General features: G+C 39.5%; 2 long non-coding RNA genes across 5 annotated transcripts in view; one reads left to right on the forward strand and one right to left on the reverse strand.

Annotated features, from left to right (window-relative positions):
- Positions 1-9,454: 9,454 nt before the first annotated feature.
- Positions 9,455-25,778, reverse strand: LOC149122269 (uncharacterized). Of its 4 annotated transcripts, none has more exons than XR_016220574.1 (4): positions 25,482-25,778; positions 24,891-24,984; positions 18,664-18,723; positions 9,455-9,859 (listed from the first exon to the last, which is right to left on the reverse strand). It is a non-coding gene; the product is annotated as an uncharacterized LOC149122269 (long non-coding RNA). The 4 variants fall into 4 exon arrangements; XR_016220572.1 differs by having other exon boundaries at positions 9,457-9,859; positions 24,881-24,984; XR_016220573.1 differs by lacking the exon at positions 18,664-18,723 and having other exon boundaries at positions 9,474-9,859; positions 25,482-25,766.
- The window catches only part of LOC127492770 (uncharacterized), a 37,616-nt gene continuing 36,329 nt past the window's right edge, over positions 24,865-26,151 (forward strand). Inside the window, exons 1-2 of the long non-coding RNA XR_016220575.1 lie at positions 24,865-24,971; positions 25,809-25,944. This is a non-coding gene — a long non-coding RNA (uncharacterized LOC127492770). The remainder of the gene's footprint in view (positions 24,972-25,808; positions 25,945-26,151) is intronic.

Genomic DNA, 26,151 nt, shown 5'->3' on the forward strand with positions numbered 1-26,151 from the left:
TTGATAAGGAATGTTGGTATCAACTGTTATCTTAACCACTGTGCCAAACATCTGCCCAGGAACTTAGCTTTTATCTCTATTTTGCACAAACATTTGGACGTACTTTCATACATCCCATATCATAGCATACCATATATCGCACTTTTCGTTAATCACACGTGCTTGTAATCTCCATGAGGGTAGGGGCTTTGTTATGTTTACTGCTGCATCCACAGTACCTAAAATGTTGGTCGGAGCATAAGTGTTCGATAAATGCATGTCAGGGCCGGCGCCACGGCTCACTAGGCTAATCCTCCGCCTTGCGGAGCCGGCACACGGGGTTCTAGTCCCGGTTGGGGCGCCGGATTCTGTCCTGGTTGCCCCTCTTCCAGGCCAGCTCTCTGCTGTGGCCAGGGAGTGCAGTGGAGGATGACCCAAGTACTTGGACCCTGCACCCCATGGGAGACCAGGAGAAGTACCTGGCTCCTGCCATCGGATCAGCGCGGTGCGCTGGCTGTAGCACGCCGGCCGCGGCGGCCATTGGAGGGTAAACCAACGGCAAAGGAAAACCTTTCTCTCTGTCCCTCTCTCTCACTGTCCACTCTGCCTGTCCAAAATATATATATATATATATGCATGTCAGATGAGAGCCTAGAATGATAGGCTTTTATCTAAAATTTAGTAATGGACTGCAATATGAAACAGTAGTACTGCAAAATTATTTCACAATGCCTGTTTGGCTGACATAAGTATTTTAGCCAAAAGGATTGTTTTCCACTATGGACACTTATTTTTCCATTGTGTGTGTGTCTATGTACGAGAGACAGAGACAGAGAGAGAGAAAGAGAGAGAGAGAGAGAGATGCTGTTTTTGCTTTATTAGGTATCTAAGAAACCTCAATAAGTGAAAGAAAATATATGGGAGATGATTTGTAATAATTATACGTATATATGGGAGATGATTTGTAATAATTATCTATTCTTCCATTAAAGACAGATTTTCCCCCTTTTGGTGAAGCAATTTTTGCTGAGTAGAAAACCGAATCTGCATAATTTAGCAGTGTAGTGGGCTAATACACTTTGTACTTCAGCTGTTTTGCCTTTCCTATATGCCATGATGTTAAACATGACAAAGTATCTATGTGACTTGTCACCTGACTTTGAGACAGGAATATATGTGTGGGAAAGAATTTTAAGGAAGTTTTCTTACATGTTATTTATCTGTGACATTAGCCTACTTTGTTGACACTTGATGGAAATCAACTCCAGGAAAAATCTAGATTTGGGAATTCCTTCCTGCTTCCCCAGAATAAAAACTTGTGTAAAAACCATCAATTGTGTAGATTCTAAAGCAGGGCTTTGAAACAAAGCAGGGCTTTGAAACAAAATGCTATCTCTTTAAAGAATTTAAATTTATTTTATGAAATTTATGTATTATGTGGAAATGTTTTTCCATCTTAACAATACAAATATATGAATTAGGACAAGAAATTTTATACCATATTTCTCTTTCTTCTTAGTGTGAGAACACTTAGTACTTTGAAATAACTACAAATTCACTTTTAAAAACCTGATATTTTCTGTTTTAAAATTGTTATAACTTTGTCCTCTTTTCAAGTAGTAAGGGTGGAGCATATTTGGATGAGGAAATAGAAATAAGGTCTTTCTGAAGTTTTCTCAAGTTTTTCTAGTTAAATATTTTTTCTACTTAAAATATTATTTTTATTTAATTGATTTAAACAGATTCAATGTGATTTGTAGATGCAAATCTAAGAACACAATGATATTCCCTTCCTCTCTCCTTCTCTCCCTCCTCCATTCTCCCTTTCTTTCTTTCTTTTTTAGTTTTTGCGATAACATATTTTAAATTTACATTACAGTGGGGGCTGGCACCATGGCTCACTTGGTTAATCCTCTGCCTACAGCATGGGCATCCCATATGGGCACCGGGTTCTAGTCCCGGTTTCTCCTCTTCCAGTCCAGCTCTCTGCTGTGGCCTGGGAGAGCAGTGGAGGACGGCCCAAGTGCTTGGGCCCTTGCACCCACATGGGAGGCCAGGAAGAAGCACCTGGCTCCTGGCTTCAGATCAGCGCAGTGCCAGCTGTAGTGGCCATTTGGGGAGTGAACCAACAGAAGGAAGACCTTTCTCTCTGTCTCTCTCTCTCATTGTCCATAATACTACCTGTCAAATAATAATTGTCGCTCCCCCTCTTCGTGGAGGAACAACACAGGACCCTGCGCTGTTCTTTCGTCTGCTCGGCCCTCCCCGGGTTTGCTGCTGGTTCCTCCCGGGTTGGCTACTATCCCTTCCACCTCCGTGGAAGGGCAGTTCCCCCTGGCCACATTCCCCACTTCCGCAGGGGAGCGGCACACCGCCGGCCGGCTCTCTGGGGGGCTGCACAGGTGTTCCTTCAGATGTTCCCCATAGATGTTCCTGGTGCATGCCGTCTCTCTCCTCCTTTATAGTCCTCTTCCACCAATCCCAACTCGGCTGCCCACACGCCGAGCATGCTGCTCTCCTCCAATCAGGAGCAGGTCCTACAGTTTCTTGGTTGAACTGGAGGCAGCTGTGTAGAAGCCTCTTTCTTCTCTCCCAGCGCCATATTGTGGGAGAGCAGATGCATAGAATAAGTCTTAATTCCAGTAACAATATAGTCCGAGTTGCTCCCCACAGTGGGAGAGCAGATGCATAGAATAAGTCTTAATTCCAGTAACAGTATAGTCCGAGTTGCTCCCCACAATAATAATAATAATAATAATAATAATAATAAAATTTTACATCATAGTAAGAGGCTTAATACTTTGCCAATAAGAAGTTTAACAAGTAAAAAGCAAAATGACCCTAGGGTAGTGGGAATATAAACAATGGCTATAGACAATAATTGAATGGAAAAATGACCATTTCACCCTTATACAGTTTTCTTTTGGTCAGTTGGTCATTCATAAGTTCTTTCAATGAAATAGAACCAATGACAATGTAACATCTAAATATTTCCTGTGTGGTTACAAGACAATAGCTAAGTTCATTTAGACTTTTAGACATTTCCTCTCCTTGAAGTTGCCTTTTGCATTTATAGCCCAATTTGTAGCAAGGAATAGATTATCGCTAAATATTTATTACAGGAATAAACCACAGATGGTTAATTGGATTTCATGATGTCATAACTATAATCTCAGAAATGTTATCCATTATGAAACTGAAAGTAACCTTATTTACTAAGTAATACATATGTAAAGTGAACTATGCTAGTCTTAAGTGCATGAATCAATTCATTTTTTTAAATAGTTACTTATTTAGTTAGTTGAATGGCAGAGCATCAGAGAGAGATGGGGAGAAATGGGAGGAGAGAGAGAGAGAGAGAGAGAGAGATCTTCTACTATTGGTACACTCCTTAAATGACTGCAACAATCAGGTTTGGGCAAGGCCTGGAACAAGGCCTGAAGCCAGCAACTAGGAGCTCCATCTGGGTGTCTCACAGGGTTGCAGGGGCCCAAACACTTGAGCCATCTTCTACTGCTTTCTCAGGTGCATAAGCAGGAGCCCTCATTGGAAGCAGGGCAGCCAGGACTCAATCCTGTGCCCCAGTAAGGGATGACAGCATTGTGCTGCTGACAGATTAACTTGCTGAGCTGCAATGCCAGCCCCTCAAGTAAACTTCTGTAACTGCCTTCCAGATCACGATACAGAACATTTCCAGAACTGTGGAAGTCTCCTCTCTGCATCTCTTCTCACTCCTGTGATGAGATAGCTATTGTTCTGATTTAAGTTACTACTGCGGGTTGAATCGGCTCCCTCCCACCCTCCACCAAACTGGTGTGATACAGTCCTAACCTCAGAATGTGGCTGTATTTGGGACAGAGCCTCCAAAGTAGTAATCAAGGTAAAATGAATGCACATGTGTGGACTCCAATACAGTGTGACTAGCATTCTAATTCGGATGTTCTTATGCAAAGAGAAGTAGGACAGGGCAAGAAACCTGAGGCCATTTGCAAGCTAAGAAGAGAGGCCCCGGAAAAAAAATAAAAAGTGATCTTGAATTTCTTGCCTCCAGTCATATAAGAAAATAAATTTGTCTTCTTTAATCCATGGTATTTAACAGTCCTCTAAAACTATTAATGGTTACTACATATATTTTTATTTCTCTATTGTAAATATCTTTGAGGAGAATACTTAGGGTAAGTGTGTGTCTAACTTTAGAATATACTGATAACACAACTTTGTAAAGTTTTACCATATTACACTCATCAGTAAAGTGTAAGAGTTGCAGTGGCTCCACAATCTTGTCGAAACTTGGCTTTCTCATTCCTCTGAATTTTAGCATATCTTATAGTAAGTATACTGCTGATGTTTAGCATCTTTTCACATTCTTGTTGCCCATTTGATATTACTTTTTTTTTTTAAAAAAAGGTTTATTTATTTATTTGAAAGGCAGAGTTATAGAGGCAGAAGCAGAGGCAGAGGGAGAGAGAGAGGTCTTCCATCCATTGGTTCACTCCCCAGAAGGCTGCAACAGCTAGAGCTATGCCAATGTGAAGCCAGGAGCCAGGGGCTTCCTCCAGGTCTCCCAGGTGGTACAGGTGCCCAGTGACTTGGACCATCTTCCACTGCTTTCCCGGGCCATAGCAGAAAGCTGGATCAGAAGTGGAGTGGCCAAGTCTTAAACTGGCTCCCATAGGGGATGCCAGCACTGCAGGAGGTGGCTTTACCTGCTATGCCACAGCACTGGCATTCATTTGACATTATTTTGTAGAAAATGTCTCTTCAAGTCTTTTGCCCATTTAAAATTGTGTTTTTTTTTTAAATTTTACATTCCTATATTTATTTGTAATGATTCTTTTCATTTCTACACAAGTCCTTTATCAGATATGTGACTTGTTTATGTCTTTATAATCTGCATATATCTTTATGGGATAAACTTCAAAAAGTAATGAAATATTTACCCTAATGGACACAAATTATAGTCATTGATAACAGAGTAACAGGAATTCTCAAATCCTGATAATAGAAATGTAAAATTTTCTAGCCGCATTGGAAAGAAATTTGTTATGAAGAACTAAATTTGGACATTTGTAAACACCACGACCCAGAATTCTAATCTCAAGTATACTTTTAATAATAATATGATTGCACATGTACCAAAAGACATGCACAAGAATGTTTATTGAAATATTACTTAAACACTGCAAACGTATCAAATGTCATGAATAGAAAGGATAAATAAATTGTGGCATATTCATGTACTGGAACATCATATAGCTATGACAATAAACTAATCACAACCCCATGTAATAATATCAACAAAACCAGCAAACATAATATAAAATAAGTTAAATACAAAAGAATAAAAATGGTGCTAGCATTCAGGAACATGGTTTCCTTTTGTATTAATTATAATGCCACAAAACAGATTGCTTAAAACCTTGCTTCAAAACAACCCTAAACATTTATTATAATACAGGATCTGTGGGTCAAGAATTTTGGAGACAGTTGGGTGGTTATGGCTCAGGGTCTCTCACGAAGTTTCATTCTAAATGTCAGCCAGAGCTTCAGTTATCTGAAGACATGGCTGGGGCAGGTGAATAGAATTCAGTATGGCTCATCGCACAGCTCTTGGCAGGAGCCCGAGTTCCTCACTGACTCTGGCAGGAGGCTCACTTCTGCTCCATATGGGCCTCAGCATAGGGAGCTTTCTCAAGGCGTAGCAAATTGGCTTCCCCTGGAGCGAATGATCCAAGTGCCCATGTAAATATAATGCACATAATCTGGTCCCTAATGTCACTCACTGCTGCTGCTGCTGCCATATTCCACTGTTGAAAGCAAGTCATTAGTTGCAGTCCATACACAAAGGGAGGAGAACTCGGGTCCGCCTATCGGAAGGAGAGCTAACAAAGAATTTTTGTACATATTTTAAAACTGCAGTACTTTTGGAAATAAGGGAGGAGGTAGTCATTGGGAAGGAACGTGGAGTGAAGGAACTGAGGTTATTGATTTCTTACATTGGAGTTTTCCTTCCATATGTATATTACATTCCAAAACAACGAGTTAAAACAAGTTGAAATGTTTAATGCTAATTTTGATCATTCTCCACTAAAAAAAATTAGACATTTGAAGAGATACTTTGAAAAAGATACACAGTATAAAATATCATTAAGTGTCAACAGACTAATTAGTTATGTAAATGTGTCATTTCTCCATGTTGGTGAATGTTGTACACTAAGTTATTTTCTAGATCTACCAGCACATCAGTCACCTTGCACAATCACATTGTTTGCCATATGTAACAGACAAGGCATAAATAGAGTTTATGAAGGGACTTGGTTATTTTTCCTTGTTTAATTCCAACTAATGATAAAAAAAGAGTTTTAAAAAATCCTGGTTATGTCTGCTCACGATTCATCAGGACAGGAAACATCATCCAGAGAATGAGTCCAGTGGTCCTGGAGCCACTGTTTAACACTGAGAAGTTGTGACATTATCTGAAATATTGGAGATACAGAACTATGATTCCTCTGCAACTTGAAGGTACAAAAGAATTGGATTTTCTGTTGCACTTGACTCTCTTACAAGCTGCTGTGAAACAAACAAAAAAAGGTGCAAACAAGGCTAGGACTCTCAGGTATAAAATATTCCAGAAGGAGCCATCTCGACTAATTTGCTGACTATTCTTAAAGTGGAATCTCCCCTGTCTTACTGAAACAGGGCTAACACACACATTTTAAAGAACTGAGACTTGAGCGCTAGATTCATCCTCTGGTTCTTTAAACTCCGGAATTTGTTTCATGATGATAAATTCTGGTTCTACTGATATATGACATTATAAAATTGGCAGGAGACACTTGAGAATTATGGCCAAGTGTGTTTTGGAGGGGTCTCATTTTCTATATGTGAAAGCCACCATGTTCATTCTTTATATAATTCTGAACTGGAATGAAAATTAATATATGGTAATCAGAGTTCACCTCATGAGGATACTTACTTTGAGAATACCACTTTTAGCTAAGTGTTCATTAGCAATGGCAATAAATCTAATATTCTCTCCCAAATAATCACGCATTAAAAGCTATTCCTGAACCAGGATACAAATGTGCGTCACCTGAATTAACTGAAGAACATTTTTTAAAGAATCTTAAAGATCAATTTTAAGCAGGTGCTAGGATTTTATTAACTATTTTTTATTTGTCAAAAAAAAAGAGCCATCTCCCTTTGTCCAGCAAGGCTCACACACTTCATTTAGAATTTTTGACATTTTCAGATATAAATAGAGCATGTGAACAAGAGCAGGACATTTAGGGAACTCTTTTAGCAGAGTTCTGAAGGAAGGAGTTATGCACACTAATAATATGATTATCAAAATTGTTTCTGATGATATGTAGTATTGAAAAATGGGTCTGATGATTTCTTAGCCTGCACTCTACCTAAGGGAAATGGAAATAGATGAAAAGATGTACAGTAGTTAAAAAGATCAGGATACTGAAAAGCAGTTATCATTATTATAGTAAATTTGGTCCGGAACATTTGAAGATGAGTCTGAGCACTTGGTTGATAACCATTGCCCTGAAGAAACCTACAAATGATTTCCCTTGGAAGTAGGCTAAAGAAGATAATTCCAAAAGGACTTTCTTGATTATAGTTAATAAGCTTTTCAGTCCATAATGATGTTCATGTGCGTGGAATGAACAAATTCCTGAAGTGGACTTTTGAATTCAATGGGTCTCATCTCAGCGATTTTCTTAGGCAAAATCAGTCTTTTGTTGTATCTTAGCTGTGGGAGTCCACTGGCGTAGGGGCAAGCTGGAATGTTAAATACATGTGTGCCCTAGTGAGACATTGCACATTTTTGCTTTCATATTTATTTGGCCATTTGATTTGATATCCATTATTAGATTTTATCCAATAGGAATGGCTTCTAATTCTCATTTCACTCAACTTTTGTGTTTTGTAGCAGATGTAGAGCAATTATGATTCAGAAACAGCTCCACTTTTAAATCTTTATTTGCATGTCTATATGCTGGTAAGCTTTTATTTTAAGGTATTCAAAGATTGATTATTTTCATTTGAAAGTTTATTTAAGTTTGGATGGGATAATTATGTTAGGGAATATTTCAGGCAAATTTCATGGTAATGAGACTTGGAGGTGGGTTTTACAAGATGGCTGGTCCTGAATGCTGGTTAGAAAAATTATTAGCTATTTGGCTTTGGTCTGTGGTTTCTTCACCCATAAAATGTGAATTATGATGATAATAGCATCTACTTCATAGGATATTTTGGGGAATAAATGCTATAAGAATGAAAAGGACTTAGCATAGTACTTGATACACATTCAATCATAAGTAGCCAGCAGACACATATTATTGAAGTGCTTTCTAGATCAGTAATTTGACAGGGATGGTGATGGGAGTGGAACTGCTTTCTATTATCTTTCCAACTCAACCAGCTGCCTCGCCATTATGCGCCACCAGCCACAAGAGCAAAGAGATTGCAGATGGCTTGGAACAAACCATTCCCTGTGACCGAGAAACTGCTCAGAAAGGATTTTGAGGTTCAGTCTTCACAATTCATCCATATTATATCATTTCCATAGACAGCATTAGAAATCCAAAAGAGGAAAGGCAAATTAAGGCTTCAAATTTGCTATTCCAGGGCAGTTTGGAAGACTCTATTCAAGATAGACATTCCAGGGTAAAAGAATGAAAATGAAATTTAGGATTATTGAATGAACATGCACTATTCCAAAAGGTATTCTGAGCAATTCATAGCACATGGTGGTCCTTTTATAAGATCTCATCGCCAATGAAGATTTCTAAGTGACTATGAGGGAGAAGACCATACCTGTCACCTAAAGTACTGAAGGATTGCTTAATTCCGTTTCATTTTGGTTCTGGAGACTTTACCATGTGTTTGTGCATGAGGGGTTGGTGGTGGTCATTGGTGAAATAAGACTTTATTTTGACCACTAAAAGACATGCCTCATGTGGTTTCAGGTGTTTGATGGAGTAACTGGCCATACCATTATCTTCAAACAAGACATAGTCATCAACATGACCATAGTTAATATATGAGGTATTCCAGTGGACTTTTTAAAAGCCTCGAAAACATTTTCTGTAATACCTTTTCTTTTATCACCAAATACTGCTCAATGTCATGATTCCGTAACAAAAACATACATGCATATACCCGTACACGTATATGCATACACACATACCATGTCAGAATAATTTAGAGAACAGATAGAATGTTAATGACTAATCCAATACCACCAAGTTGATCTCTGTCTTGTTACATAATTGATGTTAGCGAGGAAAGAACAGGTTAAGAATAGATAGTGAAGTCTCACTCACATGTTGTTCTTGGGTGATTAAAGCTAACAACTGTATCTTGTTGGGTAATTACATATTTCAAGCATTGAATGATATGCCAATGACATTAAAATTACTTTAATTTCAGGCAAAAAGTTTTGATTATTACATTGGTTATATCTATCTTTTTTATCTATCTTTTTTAAAAAAAAGATTTATTTATTTGAAAGGCAGAGTTACAGAGATGCAGAGACACAGAGAGTGAGGTCTTCCATCTGCTGGTTTACTCCCCAAATGGCCACAATGGTTAGAGCTGCACCAAGACGAAGCCAGGAGCCAGGAGCTTCTTCTGGATCTCCCACACAGGTGCAGGGGCCCAAGGACCTGGACAGTCTTCAACTGTCCTCCCAAGCAAAGCAGAGAGCTGGATTGGAAGAGGAGCAGCCGGGACTCAAACCGGAACCCATATGGGATGCTGACACATCAGGCTGCGGCTTTACCCACTACACCATAGCGCCAGCCCCGCACATCTGTCTTTAATAAAGTGTCTTCTTCTCTTTCTCCTTCTCCTCCTTTTCCTTCATCTGTAAAAGAGAAACACATCACACTGGAGCTTCTCAAGTTTGTTGGGACACTGCTAGAAAATGCATTTCTTTTAAATGTGGGTTGTAATTGATTAGGTATAGGCAAACTATTTGCAGTTTTGCATTGCCAACACGCTCAGGATTGATGCCTCTGATTGTAGTTCCTATATTACATGCTGAGTAGCAAAGTTTTACACAACACACTGTCGTGACATTTATTTAAATGGGAGCATTTTAAATGTAGAGGAAGGTATGCCCTGGGTGCTATTGCAGTCTAGCTGCCTTGTGTTCCAGACCCATGAGCAAAGACACTCTAATTACCTTCAATGAACCTGTGAGAAAATTCTCTGTTCCAGCTACTCATTGTTCTAGGTAAGAATTCCTCCAGGATGTTACAACCTATTTCACTAGTGAAGCCATATTTTTGTTGTAAACTTATGTGGATAGGTACATTAGAAGGGAAGCCTCATTTTGGAAACAAAAGCTGAACTGTTTTATTTCTATTCCTGTGCAAATTAACACAAGAGGCTGTATTTTTAATCTGGGATCTTCCAATCTGTTGTCTTATTTTAGTGCCTTAGTTCTCACGTATTGTGTTAAAATTTTGAAAGAGGATTAGATGTAGTTTGCTGTTATATGGCTCTTTTTTTCTCTGCATCCTGGAACCTTCTCACCAATAAACTGGTCTGAGAGGCTGAGGCACATTGCCCCTCTGAAGGGAGCACAAGAAATAATCTAAAGGGAACAAAGAGTAAAACTCTTGGCTTTTGAGCTCCTAGGAACACTTTTATAAACCTATTGCAAAGTCAATAGTCTGAAAGGCAAAGCTCTTTGGAGTTGAAATGGATAGAATGTATTCAGAGAGAACAGTTTTGTTTTGTTTTGTTTGAATTCCAAAGCATGGGCTTTGAATATCAAGAGCAAAACCTAGAGGACTGGGAACCCGGAGTTTATACAATGAACCATAGACTGGAGAAGCCCAGATGAATGACATGAAAGCTGCAAGCCCACTCAGATGGAGCCAGGTTTGATCAGCATTTGGAAGATCAGAGGGAATGGGACTAGAACTCAGAGGCTGCCTGGAACTATGGTCTGGGTGGAAGGCACAGGGAGTGGAGCTAAGAAATAAATAGAAATGCAGATGTGTTTGGGTGAATCTGCTACTGGTAGGGACCTGTCCCTGCTCACAGAGTGTAGAATGGGGGAGATGATTTCAAGTATCTAGGGGCAGAGCAACAAAGGCTGAGATGAATACTTCTGCCACCTGAGCCTGCTGGTGCTCTGTCAAAGCCCTCTCCCAGGAAAGGAGCCTGGGTTGGGATGAGTAGATACACATGTGACCTGGGACATGGAAGGATCAAGGTCATCACCAGAAAACATCAGCATCTTATGCAGGAGATTAGACAAGGTGAACAGCACATAAGGTGGGGAGTGGAGGTTGCTGTGCCAGATGCCCAACTATGCATAGACGGTATCCAGGAAGAAAGGAAAAGAAAACCTGCAGGGGATGGGGGAGCCAGAAGAATCCCAAGGAACCACCTGAATGGACAGAGTTGTGCTGGACAGAGCTCAGGGCTTTAAGTACAAGTGGCTTTGTTTACCTTGAGTTGAAATGAATGACTTATTGTGTCATCCCTGGATGTTGAGGAATAGAGAATGATGGACTAAATTAAGCTTCAAGGTACTAATAAAGTTACAGTTTATCAATCAGAGTTCTGTGTCTATGTCAGTTCATAATCTGCATGGTGACATGATAATCATAAAAATGCCAGCCCAGCTTACTTCAGTGTTAAATGGTAGAGGGGTAGGCGTTTGGCCTACTTCTTGAGGTGCTTCTTGGGATCTGCTCACCCCGTGTGGGAGTGCCTGGGTTAAAGTCCTGGGCCTGCTTCTGTTGCTAGCTTCCTGCTAGTGCAGACCCTGGGAGGCAGCAGTGATGGCCCAAGTATTTGAATCCCTGACTGAGTTCTGGGCTCCTGGTTTTCAACTGGCCCAACCTTGGTTCGTGTGCACTTCTGGGGAGTGAACCAGCACACAGAGAATTCCTCTGTCTCAAATAAATAAAATAAAATAAATGAAGAATGAAAAAGTAAGAAAAAAAATCTTTCTATAGAGTTGCAGAGAAAGAGTCCACCTCAGAGCTCACTGAATCATGTCACTTCCCTTCTTACAACGCTTGTGTACTTGTTCCTTATTCTCAGAATAAAGTCCCAAATATTTAATGTGGCTGAGAGGCTCACCTAACCGGGTGCCCTAGCAGCACGATGGCTCTTCCCCACCTTAGGGCTTTCACAGACATTGCTCATCCTTTCCAACAGTAAACGATGTTGATTTTCTTTGGTAAGTGCTTCTTTGGAGTATTTCATGCAACTGAGTTTGAAGTGTGTGTGTGTGTGTGTGTGTGTGCATGCGTGGTGTCAGTCTCCCCTCAGAGACTTCACTGGTTGACACACCCTGTCTTTTATGGACACTGGCTTAGTCCCAGTGTCTAGCACAGGCTTGATTCATGGCGCTCAGTTGGTTACTACATGGGGAGCAAGCAAGTGAAGGGATGAATGACAGGATCCAGTGTGCTTTTACATGGAAAGCTTAGGGTCTGATGACACTGACCTTCCCAGAGATGCTTAACTATGATCAAAAAGTGCTTTATTATACTTGAGCTGGGGGGAGAAGATGGGAAAAGGTTTTCTCCATTGCTCAAAGATACAGAAACTAAAATTCAAGAATATTTTTTACTTTGAAAACTCATAATCCTCTCTATTCTTCTCCAGCCTTCTTGGTATATGTTATGTTTATTTTTGTTTATCCAACCCTCTTTTCAAAGAATAATCGGTCATACTTTTATCACATCTCAGATAAAATGTTACGGAAAAGAGCCTCATGATTTTTATTTAATAAAAGCAAATTGGTCTCTTTGGCTGGCTCGTTAAGTTTTGTGGTTTTGTGAAAGATGACTATCCGCCAGACCACCAACTGGTCTCCGCAGGGTTTTTTTTCCCCATGTTAGCCAGAGAGCTGCATGGTGTTTTGAAAAGATGTTTGCTATACCTGCAAAAGTGAAGCAATAAAGACCAATGAGACAGCTGTAAATGTCACCATATAAATAAAGAGAGTCTCAGCTTGCTTCCCTTGTACAAGATTACACAACTTTAAATTGAACTAAATTGGTACTAATTTGGTAATCTTAGCTTTGATATGCTTCCAGTCTTAAAATTCTATGGACTAGAGATGCGAGAGGCAGTCACACTGGGTTTGAATGAAATGTATTTACAGCACAGTGGGAGAAAAGTTTTATTTTATTTCTGGTTTGTTCTTGCTTCTTTATGTAGAAGCTGTGGACCCAACCGAAGCTTATCAATATTTAGCATTGTTTCTTTTAAATGACAATCTTTAGAGAAATAATTCAATATCAAGGTAAATAACCATACCTCTAGCAGTCTGGGTGTGTTTTAAGCACGGTTGGAGAAAGGTAATATTTCTCCTAAGAACGCTATATGAATGTCAGACAACTATTTTTTTCCATATGGCCTTATAAATAATAACTAATATTGTGCTAGGACAATAGAGGATTTTCTCAATCTCCTCTGGGTGCCAGGTAGAAGACTGACTGTTAGCTCAGATTTATGACAAAGTATTATTTTTCTTCTAAAACAGATGGATTTTGAATTGACATTTTGACATCACAGGAAAATACATACTGTCCTTTCAAACACCCCTCTCCGATACCTCAGGAAAGCAACTATTAAGTGAAATGTATGACAGCAGGACTTCATTCTACTTTTCTTATTTGAGTGTTTATTTGTTTGAATTGGCAATAGATAGGTTCCTAAGGATTTGAACTGTGTCAGAAATGATTGGATTTAAGTCAAACAATGAGCACAATCACACTTTGTCACCACTCCCCAAATGACTTCTTTTGGGGAGGGCCTGTCTTCATGAACAAAATGCAGTAAGTTCAGAATAGCTTTCATAGCCATCGTCTCATCTGTAAGATAGATTTAAATACAGGAAAATGACATAGAAGTATTTACCAACTACAGATATTAACAAAATAATTTCCACTCCCACAAATGTGGATATGGAATTGTTCAGAGATATATATCTGATAACTTGAAAATAATGTTCACATATTGCAAATAGAGATATTACCAGGGTAATTTCTTTATCTGTAAGTATTTAATTAGAGATGTGTTACAGTTATGATTAAAGTAATATTTCCTATGGGGAATTTCTATAGGGCTATTGAGGGTGTGTATTTGTAAGTATGTGTATGTGTCATAAGGTAAGATTTATTGATTGTTTTATTGATTATGTAGACTTAGTTGTCTTTGGAAGAATATATAAATCAATTTTATTTTTCCAAATGAAAACTTCCTGTTGTGTTTCATGTAGAATCTTCTTACATGTGCATAGATTTGCAGAAGTTGTATGTTTCTTGAACCATTTAATAAGCTTAGTTTTTGGATTTATTTTCATTTTTACATTTAAATATGAGATTCTTTCTAACACAACCTACACTTCAAGTATTTTGACAGCCCACTGGAAGTTGTTCCTCCTGCCATACCTTCCTTACACACATTACCTTCTCCCATACAAGCCATTTAGTAAGTTGTAGACAATTGGACCTTTCTCTTCAATTCCTCAGAAATAATTTTAATTATTTTAATGAAAGCTGTCAGTCCTAATTCATTGTATCTCTCAAAAGGACTCAAAAGGTACTTCATTTTCAGTTGTATGCCTAATCCTTTCTTTCAGTATTGCGTTATTTTAATAACACATCTTGCTTCTCCAACCTGAAAATTAGGCTAATAAAGCAAGAACAATTTTGTTGAGATGATAGTTAATGATATTATAGGCAAAAATATTATTCTTTTTAATATTAATGGTGCAACCACTTAATCGAGAGATTTGTAAAGAACTTATTTTTAAAAGCCAGTTAACAATTATTTTAACATATATTAGATTTATCATTTTTAATACTTTAATGAAAGTATGTTTCCAGGACTTTCATGCCAAGCCAGTTCAGTGAGCAAAGTGAAGGTCAGAACTTTAATTCTTTTCTTAGACTCTTCCTTATTTAAATGATCCAACTTTCCTTACAATGATCACAGTGAATTGCCTAGAAATAAACAGGTCAGAGAGATTGTTCAGCAAGTTTGAGTATTTTTTAAAGATTGATTTATTTGGAGCCAGTGCTGTGGTACCGTGGGTTAAACCACCATTTGCTATGCCTGCATTCCATGTGAGCATTGTATTGGATCCCTGCTGCTCCACTTCCAATCCAGCTCTCCGCTATGTGTCTAGGAAAGCAGCAGAAGGTGGCCCACGTACATGGGCCCCTAACCCATGTTGGAGACCTGATGGAGTTCCAGGCTCCTGGCTTTGGCTTATCCCAGCCCTAACTGATGTGACTATTTGGGGAGTGAACCAGTGAAGGAAGTGGTTGCGCGCGCTCTCTCTCACTCTCTCTTTCTCTCTCTCCCCCTCTCTATTTATTATTCAAACAAGTAAATGAATCTTTAAAAAAATGTGTAAATAAGGACCGGACCGGTGTTGTGGTATAGCCAGTAAAGCCTCACCTGCAGTGCTGCATCCCACACGGGTTCTGCTTCAAGTCCTGACTGCTCCACTTCCCATTCAGCTCTCTGCTAATGGCCTCAGGAAAGCAGCAGATGATGGCCCAAGTCTTTGGGCACCTGCCACCCACATGGGAGACCCAGATGAACTTCTTGGCTCCCGGCTTTTGCCTGGCTCACAGATGGAAGATTCATTCTCAGTCTCTCTCTCTCTCTCTCTCTCTCTCTCTCTCTCTGTGTGTGTGTGTGTGTGCATGTGTGTGTATCTCTCTCTCTCTCTGATTTTCAAATACATATGTAAATCTTAAAAAATAGAAATATTTAAAGTTTATAAAAGGATTTTGTTATTTACTTGAAAAGCAGAGCATGAGAAAGGAAGAGAGATATTCCTTTCTTTTTTCTTTCTTTTTTTTTTTTTTTTTTTTGACAGTGAGAGAGAGAGAGACAGAGAGAAAGGTCTTCCTTTGCCATTGGTTCAACCTCCAATGGCTGATGTGGCCGGCGCACTGCGCTGATCAGAAGCCAGGAGCCAGGTACTTATCCTGGTTTTCCATGGGGTGCAGGGCCCAAGCACTTGGGCCATCCTCCACTGCACTCCCAGGCCACAGCAGAGAGCTGGCCTGGAAGAGGGGCAACCGGGACAGAATCCGGCACCCCGACCGGGACTAGAACCCGGTGTGCCAGCGCCGCAAGGCGGAGGATTAGCCTAGTGAGCTGCGGAGTCGGCCAGATCTTCCTTTCACTGGTCCGCTCTTCAGTTAACAACAGCCAGGCCAAGCAAGCAGACCGGAATTCCATCCTAGTCTCCTCCTGGATGTCAGGGGCTCAAGTACTTGGAACATCCCCTGCTATCTTCTCAAGGGCATTAGCAGGAAGCTGAATTAGAAGCAGGGTAGCCAGGACTTGAACATGTGCTCTGATATGGGATGCTGGCACCTCAAGTGACAGTTAAAACCACTGTGCAAAAACACAGGTCTGGGTTTGAGAATTTATAAATTGCCCATTCATATACTTTAGACCTGAAATCTGTATCATTGTTATAATTTAGTCAAAGCAAAGATGTTGTCAAGAAGTCATTTTGAATTCCTAAAGGATGTCAGGAACATCCTAAAGGATGTTACAAGCATTCAGATGAGGACTGCATACAGAAGAGGAAGCTGATGGTTACAGAGGCTGAGGAACTGGCCTATTATTGATCCTACAGAAATGACTAAAGACGGGCACACTCAGGTGTTTTGACCCCAGAGATGACAATACGATGAATTCCTGTTTCCTTCATGTTTTCTTTGCTTGCCTATAATGATGAAAGGATTTTTTTAGATACTTTGGTAGTTTAATGTGCCAAGCAGTTTTGCTGTGCCCTGGTTACCAACTTGTCTGAGACCAATAGACGGAACTCCCACATGAGTACAGTAAGTTTCATGAAGTGGATTCAATACTTCACAGAAAAACATCATGGGAGAATGGAAGCACAGGATTTTCCTTTGGCTGGTCACCCAAATGGCCACTATGGCTGGTGCCTGTGCTGATCTGAAGGCAGAATCAGGTGCCTCCTCCTGGTCTCCCATGGGAGTGCAGGGCCCAAGCACTTGGGCCATCCTCCACTGCCTTCCTGGGCCACAGCAGAGAGCTGGACTGGAAGAGGAGCAACCGGCAGGAACCCAGCACCCATATGGGATGCTGGCACCACAAGTTGGAGAATTAACCAAGTGAGCCACTGGCCCAGCAGAATCTTTTATATGAACTAGGAGTTCTTTGTACTTAGTAGTTATTCAATAACTGCTCACGGATTTGAATATTTTAATTGGAAAGAAAATGAGGAATATCATCAAGCCAACTTGGAGAATTCGTGAGTCCTATTGATACAAGTATTTAAACAAAATCCTGCCCCAAATAGGCTAAGATAATAAGCCCCTCAGGTAGGGATAAAGAAGTGCGTAGAAATGAGGACCCTGGTACTAGGAGATGTAGGGTCTGCAAAGGCAGGGGAAGTGGATTAAAGGAACATGAAAGCAGGTGTTCCTTTCAGCTGCTGATCAGAAAATGAGAGATGGATTCGCTGCGAAAGTTGAAAAGGCGCAGTAGCAGAAGAAAACAATACTATCATCTTAGATAATAGAGGCATTCTTCACACATCATTTCTGGAAAAGCCAGCCAGCAAGCTTATCCTCTCATTGAGTTCCTGAATACTTTCAATCAAAGCACCCTGTGTTCACCTAATACGTTTTCAGAAGAAAAGTTAAAAAAAGAAGACATTATAAGTGGCAAGCATTTTACCTTTGTGCACTTGGCAGTGCCATTGAGTAATTACTTTAGCTTTCTTTCTTTCTTTTTTTTTTTTTTGGTCTTACCTTTTAGGTAATTTTTTGCTAACCATATCCATTGTAGCATTATTATGTATGATACTATGCCTAAATTCCTTAACTTTAGCCAAATAGAATGGAATAAACTTTGTTCCTTGCCTAATTAAATAGTCTCTGGTAATAGTTAAAAATATAAAAACATTCAATAAAATCAACACTCCTTTAGATTGAAAAACTATAAAACTCACAAACTCTCAGCAAGCCAAATCAAGAAATAACCTGATGAAATATACTTATAAAATGTAAAATGTACTTGAAACTTGTTAGTAAACATGATAAAGCATACTTACATAGATGATAGAGATAGATAGATGATAGATAGAACCTCAAAACAAGCATTTGGTTTGCTATCATAAAATTTCAAGAGTACCTTTTGTTGCTCAGTATTCAACATTACACAAGAGGGCTTGACAAAAATAGCTAAAACAATAAACTCTAAGACATAAAGAAAGCACCTATGAAACACTATAATTGTTTGCAATTCATATTAACCTAGAGATAAATGATTTTAAGTAATAAAAACATACCATTTTCTAAATTCATATAAATATTAATAATTATTGGAAGCTGCTTTTTAAACTTTTTAATGTAAATTTTAAACAATTCTTAACAGAGTCAATATGATTTGTAGATACAATTCTAAGAACGTAATGATATTTCCTTTCTCCCTCCCTTCCTTCTACCTTCCTTCCTTCCCCTTTTCTGTCTTTTTTTAAGCTTTGAAATAACATATTTTAAATTTACATTATAGTACAAAGGCTTAACACTTCACTGAGTAAGAAGTTTAACAAATAAAAAGCAAAAAATCCCAGTTTAGTGGGAATACAGAAAATGCCTGTAAGCAATAATTGAAAGGAAAAATTACCTTAAGGTGGTTTCACAAACTGGAGACTTGCTGGTGTTCTCAGGGACCCTTTCAGGTATTCTGGGAAGTCAAATGAGTCAAACGTATTTTCTTTTTCTTTTTTTTTTTGAAACTTTTATTTAATAAAGATAAATTTCCAAAGTACAACTTTTGAATTACAGTTGCTTTTTGCCTCGATAACCTCCCTCCCACCTGCAACCATCCCATATCCCGCTCCCTCTCCCATCCCATTCACATCAAGATTCATTTTCAATTATCTTTATATACAGAAGATCAATTTAGTATATATTAAGTAAAGATTTCATCAGTTTGTGTGTGTGTGTGTGTGTGTGTGTGTGAGAGAGAGAGAGAGAGAGAGGGAGAGAGAATGCACTTCTATCCACTGGCCCACTCACTAAATCCCTGCAACACCAAGGGTGGGACAGACAAAAGCCAGGATCTAGGATCTCAATATCATGTGGGTGGCAGCAACCCAACTACTGCAGCCTCCCGGGTTCTCATTAGTATGAACCTGGAATCAGAAGATTGGAACCAGGCACTCCAATGTGGTATGTGTTTCTTTTCTTTTCTTTTTTTTTTTTTTACAGGCAGAGTGGACAGTGAGAGAGAGAGACAGAGAGAGAAAGGTCTTCCTTTGCCGTTGGTTCACCCTCCAATGGCCACCGCTGCAGCCGGCGCACCGCGCTGATCCGATGGCAGGAGCCAGGATCCAGGTGCTTTTCCTGGTCTCCCATGGGGTGCAGGGCCCAAGCACCTGGGCCATCCTCCACTGCACTCCCTGGCCATAGCAGAGAGCTGGCCTGGAAGAGGGGCAACCGGGACAGAATCCGGCGCCCCGACCGGGACTAGAACCCGGTGTGCCGGCGCCGCAAGGTGGAGGATTAGCCTATTGAGCCACGGCGCCGGCCTAATGTGTTTCAAGTAGTCTTTTAATCTCTGTGCCCTTCATCCACCCCTCATTTATTATTTTGATACTTTAATGGTAATTATAAAAAATGACAGTGGGCTCCATAAAATAAACCTAATATGAATAACAATTTATATGCAGGCTGTTAGTCTTTAGGAATATGTGACTTATGCTGTTCTTTTATTTTAGGTCTTTGGGAAACTTGGCACTCAAAAGTAACACTTATTTGCATTTGTGGAAAACAGTGACCTCCCAAGAGTTTGTTAACTCATTGAATAATAGTTATTGAATGATCACTTTGCAACATATACTCTTTTGGGGATAACACTGTGGCAAAGATGGTTTTCAATGTCACCACTGAATTTACAAATGGGAAATTGAGGAAAAGCAAAGGAAAGAATCTGCCCACCTCCTAGGGAACACATTTTAGAAAGTTTTCCAGAAAGTCTCTCCAAGGACATGTCATTGTCTACTCTTAGCTCTGAGGAATGCTGGAATTCATAGGGATTTTTGTTAGGCTCATTGTTAACCTGATGAAAATCAGTTCTCGTGAATAAAGTAGAGGAGGTAGCAGGTTCGGCTCCAACTGCCTTTGGTCCCTTTGAGGTTCTTTATTCCTCAGTTGTACCAAGAAGCTTGGTCTCTCATGCAGTGCAAGGTAAGAAGCTCTCAGTACCCACTGCCCCAGCATAGTGTGGGTTCACCTGCCACCCTGGTCCACACATCTGCTTCAGGCTCAGGGCACTCTGTATCACAGTTCCCTTTTGGGATACAGAATCTGAAAATATCCTATGGTTCCATGCACAGAGAAGTCCCGCACTTCATTTTCTTGTGGACTCAGCTGTGGGAGCCACGTCTGATTCCTCCTTACCCTGGGACCCAATGAACTCTATTTTCACCCCATTCCCTGCACCCATAACAGACTTTATTCTTTTTTTTAAAGATTTATTTATTTATTTATTTCAAAGGCAGAGTTACACAGACAGAGGAGAGGCAGAGAGAGAGAGAGCGAGAGAGAGAGAGAGAGAAAGAAGTCTTCCTCCCAATGGTTCACTCCCCAGATGGCCACAACGGCCGGAGCTGTGCTGATCTGAAGCCAGGAGCCAGGAGCTTCTTCTGGGTCTCCCACGTGGGTGCAGGGGCCTAAAGACTTGGGCCATCTTCCACTGCTTTCCCAGGCCATAGCAGAGCTGGATGGGAAGTGGAGCAGCTGGGTCTCTAACTGGCACCCACATGGGATGCTGGCGCTTCAGGCCAGGGCCTTAACCCACTGCGCCACAGCTCAGGCCCCCAGACTTTATTCTAATAGCAAGAAAAACTAAGAGATCAGGAAATGGTGTTGGGAGAGGCGTCAGTATCTTAGCTAGGAGAGCTACCTCAGGGGGTCTGGTTCTAGTCCTGTGTTTTTTGTCTAGCTGGTAGTCCTTCATGTTTTCAACCTAGTCTTCTGTCTACACCTAGAGATCCTGTATATTCTTTGAGAGCAGAAGGATCCTTGGACAATTTCTACATTCTACACTGATGCATTTCTCCCTGAAGCAACACTTTCAGGACCAATAACCTACCTGAAAAGCATCCAGAGAGAAGATATAACATCACGACACCAGAAAATAAAGAGGGAGGAGATGGTCAGGAGTTCACTATGCTTGAGAGCAGAATGTGAGATACAGAGTGACACTGATAGACAAGGAACCACAGAAGGAAATAGCTCATTTGGTTTTATCCCTGGGAAAACTTAATAGTCTTAAGGTGACATTTCTTTAAGATCTCTGTGGCTCCAGTATGAAAAATGGATTCAAGCTGTGCAAGAATAGAGCTGGGGAGACCTGTTAGAAGTCTGTTGTAATTACTTTGGCAAGAGATAATGTCAGGCTTACCTGATGTCATAGCAGTGGGGGGGGGGGTTGGATGAATTAGAATATTATTATGGATACAGAACAATAGCAATATCAGAAGTCAACCTTTCTCTTTGGATTACCAGTTGAGTGGGTGGGGTGATGCTCTCTTAGACAAAACACACAGGAGAAGGATCCCGTTTACAAGGTGGCTCTCCTATCTAAAATTTCAACCCCTTCCCATTTTCTGATCTGTTTGCTTTTAGAACTTAATAATATAACTTACATTTTATCTTTTCCTAGTTTGCTCAACCTCTCAAGAATATAAATTTTGTGGGGAGACATTTGTGCAAGTTTATATCCTATTTTTTAACTTTTATTTAATAAATAAAAATTTCCAAAGTGTAAAGTACTGTTTGAGTACTAGTTAAAGCGTTAATTCACATTGTTCAACACATTAAGGACAGAGATACTACATGGGGAGTAAGTGCACAGTGACTCCTGTTGTTGACTTAACAATTTGACACTCTTGTTTATGGTGTCAGTAATCACCCTAGGCTCTTGTCATGAGTTGCCAAGGCTATGGAAGCCTTTTGAGTTCATTGACTCCAATCTTATTTAGACAAGGCCATAGTCAAAGTGGAAGTTCTCTCCTCCCTTCAGAGAAAGGTACCTCCTTCTTTGATGGCCCGTTCTTTCCACTGGGATCTCACTCGCAGAGACCTTTCATTTAGGTAATTTTTTTTTTTCCCAGAGTGCCTTGGATATCCATGCCTGAAATACTCTCATGGGCTCTTCAGCCAGATCTGAATGCCTTAAGGGCTGATTCTGAGGCCAGAGTGCTGTTTAGGACATCTGCTATTCAACAGTAGACTGGATAAAGAAATTATGGGACATTTACTCTATAGAATACTATAGAGTAAATAAATATATAAATAAATATATAGAGTAAATAAAAATAATGAAATTCTATCATTTACAGCAAAATGCATTGAACTGGAGGGCATTGCTAAGTGCATTAAGCCAGACACAGAAAGATAGTACCACATGTTCTTTTTATGTGGAAGCTGAAAAACAAAACAAAACACCAACAAAACACAAACTCAGTGCAAACAATGAATAGGGATTACTGGAGGCTGAACAAATGGGGTTGGGTTAGAGGGAGTTTGGATAACAGGTACCAAATTAGAGGTAGATGGAAGGAATAAATTCCTAGTGTTACATAGCATAGTTTGGTGATCATAGTTCCCCATATTTTAATATATATTGAATGAACAAATAGAAGAAAGGGCTCCAAGCTTCCAATCATAAAGTAATGTCAAAAAAGGGGAAATGTTTCTTACCCTGACTTCATTAGTCCACACTACATACACATACAGAAATATACCATAGCCAGCCAAATATATAGTCATTGTTATTTTAAAAATGTAAAAAATTTAGAACTTCAGAAAAATCTGGTTTTTTTTTTCCAGTTGAGATGGAGCTAGCTTCTAGTTTATCAAAGAGCATGATAACAAGAATTTAAAAGAATACCACCAATCAGAGGCACAGCCAAATCCTGTGAATGAGTCCTAGAAGGTAGAATTCGGTGGCAGCTGTCTGTAACAGTTGTCTGGGGGATGGCATATTGTTTCCTTGTAAGTAAATTTGAGGGGAGTCCTTAGGTGAGGGAGGTTGAACACAGTTCTCAGAAAAGTGGCAGGAAACAAGGCATGCGGCTGAGGAACTGGTAGAGGTCAGCAGTCACTACAATTTTCATCCCATTAGGCAGGTGCACTGCAAAGTTTTAGGATGCTCAAGATAGAGTCATGAGGTGGGGATACTAAATTGATAGCCTTTAGTAATGCAAAAAATACCTCCAGGTCTCATGTAACAACCCAAATAATGATTTCCTTACAGCTTTAGTTAATTGATTGTATTTCTATGTAAATGCTTAAAAGAATTTCAGAATTTGGCGTGTGAAAAGAGAGTTACTTTCTTACTGTTATCTTTCTCAAGAAACTACACCACGCTACACTGAGATTCCTTAAAACAACGTTGTCTCCTTGTGGGAGGCTTCTACTTCTCTAGTATTAGCTATTATCACAACTTGATTATGAAAGTGTTTATGATTAATCTGTAAATGGCTGTGAGAACACGAATTAAACCAGTGTAAATTGGGCTCTCCCACATGTGTTTGACAGTTGTGAAGTCAGGAAGTATGCATTGCTTGAAAGTATACTGTTCATCATACAATACAGTACTTTATTCACATAAATGGGATTTATATAGTATTTGTTGGTCATCCATTTAATGATTACACAAACAATTTTAAATCATACTTTAATATATGATTTTTTTCCTCAAACTTGGAATTTGCTATATGTTTTAACTACCTATAACCTTTTTTCATTTAACTACCTAACTTAGAAATCTTTTTACAAATAAAAAAATCAAAGTACAGAGTAACTCACCCAGAAAATTATCAGTTGAGTTTTTAATGGAACCAAGGATTTTACATACTCAGTCTTTGTAGTAGATAATATAAATGATTCTAAAATGTTTATTCCTTGTGGGTAGATTAAGCTCTTTAACAAATCAATTATTCCTCAACTGTAAAATGAATGGTTTTCTTCTTTTTATCTCCATGGTAACGCTTGGAGATCAGCAGATATTCATTCAAAGAAAGCCTTGGGTGCAAGATAGGTCTCCCATTTGTGGGTCATAGCCCAGGCAGTTGGCTGAGCTCTGAGTAGGGTTCTCTATATCTCATCCCTTACCCTTATCCTTCATGCATAAGCATATGAAATTCTGATTTAGTTAAAAAGCTTTTAAAGTAACTATTTAATCTTCTTAAAAAGTTTAAGAAGGCAACGGTAAGATAATTATTGTTTATATAAATATCACTAGCTTGTCATTGAAAATCTGGTAACAAATTACAAATGGAGTCTAATAAATATCAACTCTGCTACAAATTCAAACTTCCCCATAAGTTGCCAAGGATGATTATTTTTTGCCTACCTTCCTTCCAAAAAGAATTGTTTCCATGCCTTGCTCCATAAGCTTCACGGATAACATGATTTCAGATTCAAGCCCATTTCCTACCCCAGGCTTAACAATGAAAGTCAAAATTTAATAGAATAATTCATTTTGGAGAGGTAGGCAGCCAAGCAATCATGTTAGCTACTGCTTTTTATTAATAATAAATGTAAAACACCAAGAGAAAATATACATTCTTAAGTTAATCAGACAATGTGGCTTCAGGAATTACAACACAAAATCTTTCAGCTGTTCCTTGAAAACATTGGAGCATCAAGTTCAATATCGAATGAAAAAAAATCTGTCAGCGTAGGCACAGAATACACAATGAGTCCCTTTGTATAGTTTACACAGTGAATGCATTTTATGTCAATGTATGCGCATGTACAGTGTGAGGAGTCTGTAGCTAGGAAAATGTGACTTGTGGTTAAGGACTTGCTCAAGTGAGCTAAATTACCTTCAAGTACCTGGCTTGCAGTAATGCCGTGTCATTTCGTGTTGCTCCTCCTGATCCACTCACTCCGGTGTGGCAGGGACTTCCAAGGAAGGTCAGTGGTATATCTAAGAGATTATGACAGTTGAATTATGGTTTCCAACAGGTTTGGCTTTTACACTACCCTAGAAAATGAAATAGCTTTTGATTTATAGTCATTTTGCATTAATATGCATTTCTCTCTTGTATTTCACTTGAAATTAGGCAGGCCGGTTTATACATTCCACATTACTTCTTGAGGTGCCTACTGAATTACATATTTTAAACAAATCGTTCTGACTAAGTTGACATCAGGTGCAAACAATGAGAGAGAATAAGGAACTTTTCTAGCTATTAATAGCAATGTTAAAGAAAGCGAGACCTCTGTATGGCATGCCAGTCAAGATGCATTTCTCTGTAAATGATCCTGTACCTAGCAAAATAAAAAAAGGCACTAGATCAGAACTCTACGATATCTGTCATGAGATAGTTTTTTTTTTCTAAATATGAATGATTTGGAAAATACATTTTCAGTTTTCTAGGTCTTTAATGCTAGAAAATTTAATCTCATATTCTATAAACATACCAGTAGTAGATACGAATGCGCTTTTTCTGCCTGGTAAAAGGTACTGGTTCCATTTGGTCTTGAGATTTCTTTGCTTCCCTAACTGCCGTCAGCTTACCGGGCAGGGACTTCTCTTACCTCTGCATCCTCTTCTAATTACCCTGGGTTGTTTTCAGGTGTCCTTTAACTCTGGATTCAGGAGCAGAGTGGAGCAGGACCAACAGTCCTGAGTTTTAGCCCTGCATTCACTGCACATTTTTGAACTTGAAGATACATTACTGTGAATTCTCTTAAGTCTGGGATTTTGACTAAAATAAATCATGTATATTTCATTTATTTATCTGAAAGGCAGAGTCGGAGAGCTACAGTGAGAGTGAGAGTGAGAGCAAGAGTGAGAGTGAGAGAGATCTCTCAGCTGATTCACTCCCCAAATGGCTACAACGACTACATCTGGGCCAGGCTGAAGCTAAGATCCAGGAGCCAGGTAGGTCTCCCACTTGGGTGGCAGGGGCCCAAGCATTTGGACCACTGTCTGTTGCTTTCTAAGACACAGTAGGAAGGAGCTGGATCAGAAGTGGAGTAGCAGCCAGGACTTGAACCAGCATTCCCATGTAAGATACCAGCTTACAAGAGGAGCTTAATCCATTGTACCACAACACAGACACCAAAAATAGTATATTTTTTATTTTTT

This window comes from Oryctolagus cuniculus, chromosome 14, assembly GCF_051225735.1.
Source record: "Oryctolagus cuniculus isolate XC-2025 breed Fujian yellow rabbit chromosome 14, ASM5122573v1, whole genome shotgun sequence".
In the NCBI taxonomy this organism is placed as follows: domain Eukaryota; kingdom Metazoa; phylum Chordata; class Mammalia; order Lagomorpha; family Leporidae; genus Oryctolagus; species Oryctolagus cuniculus.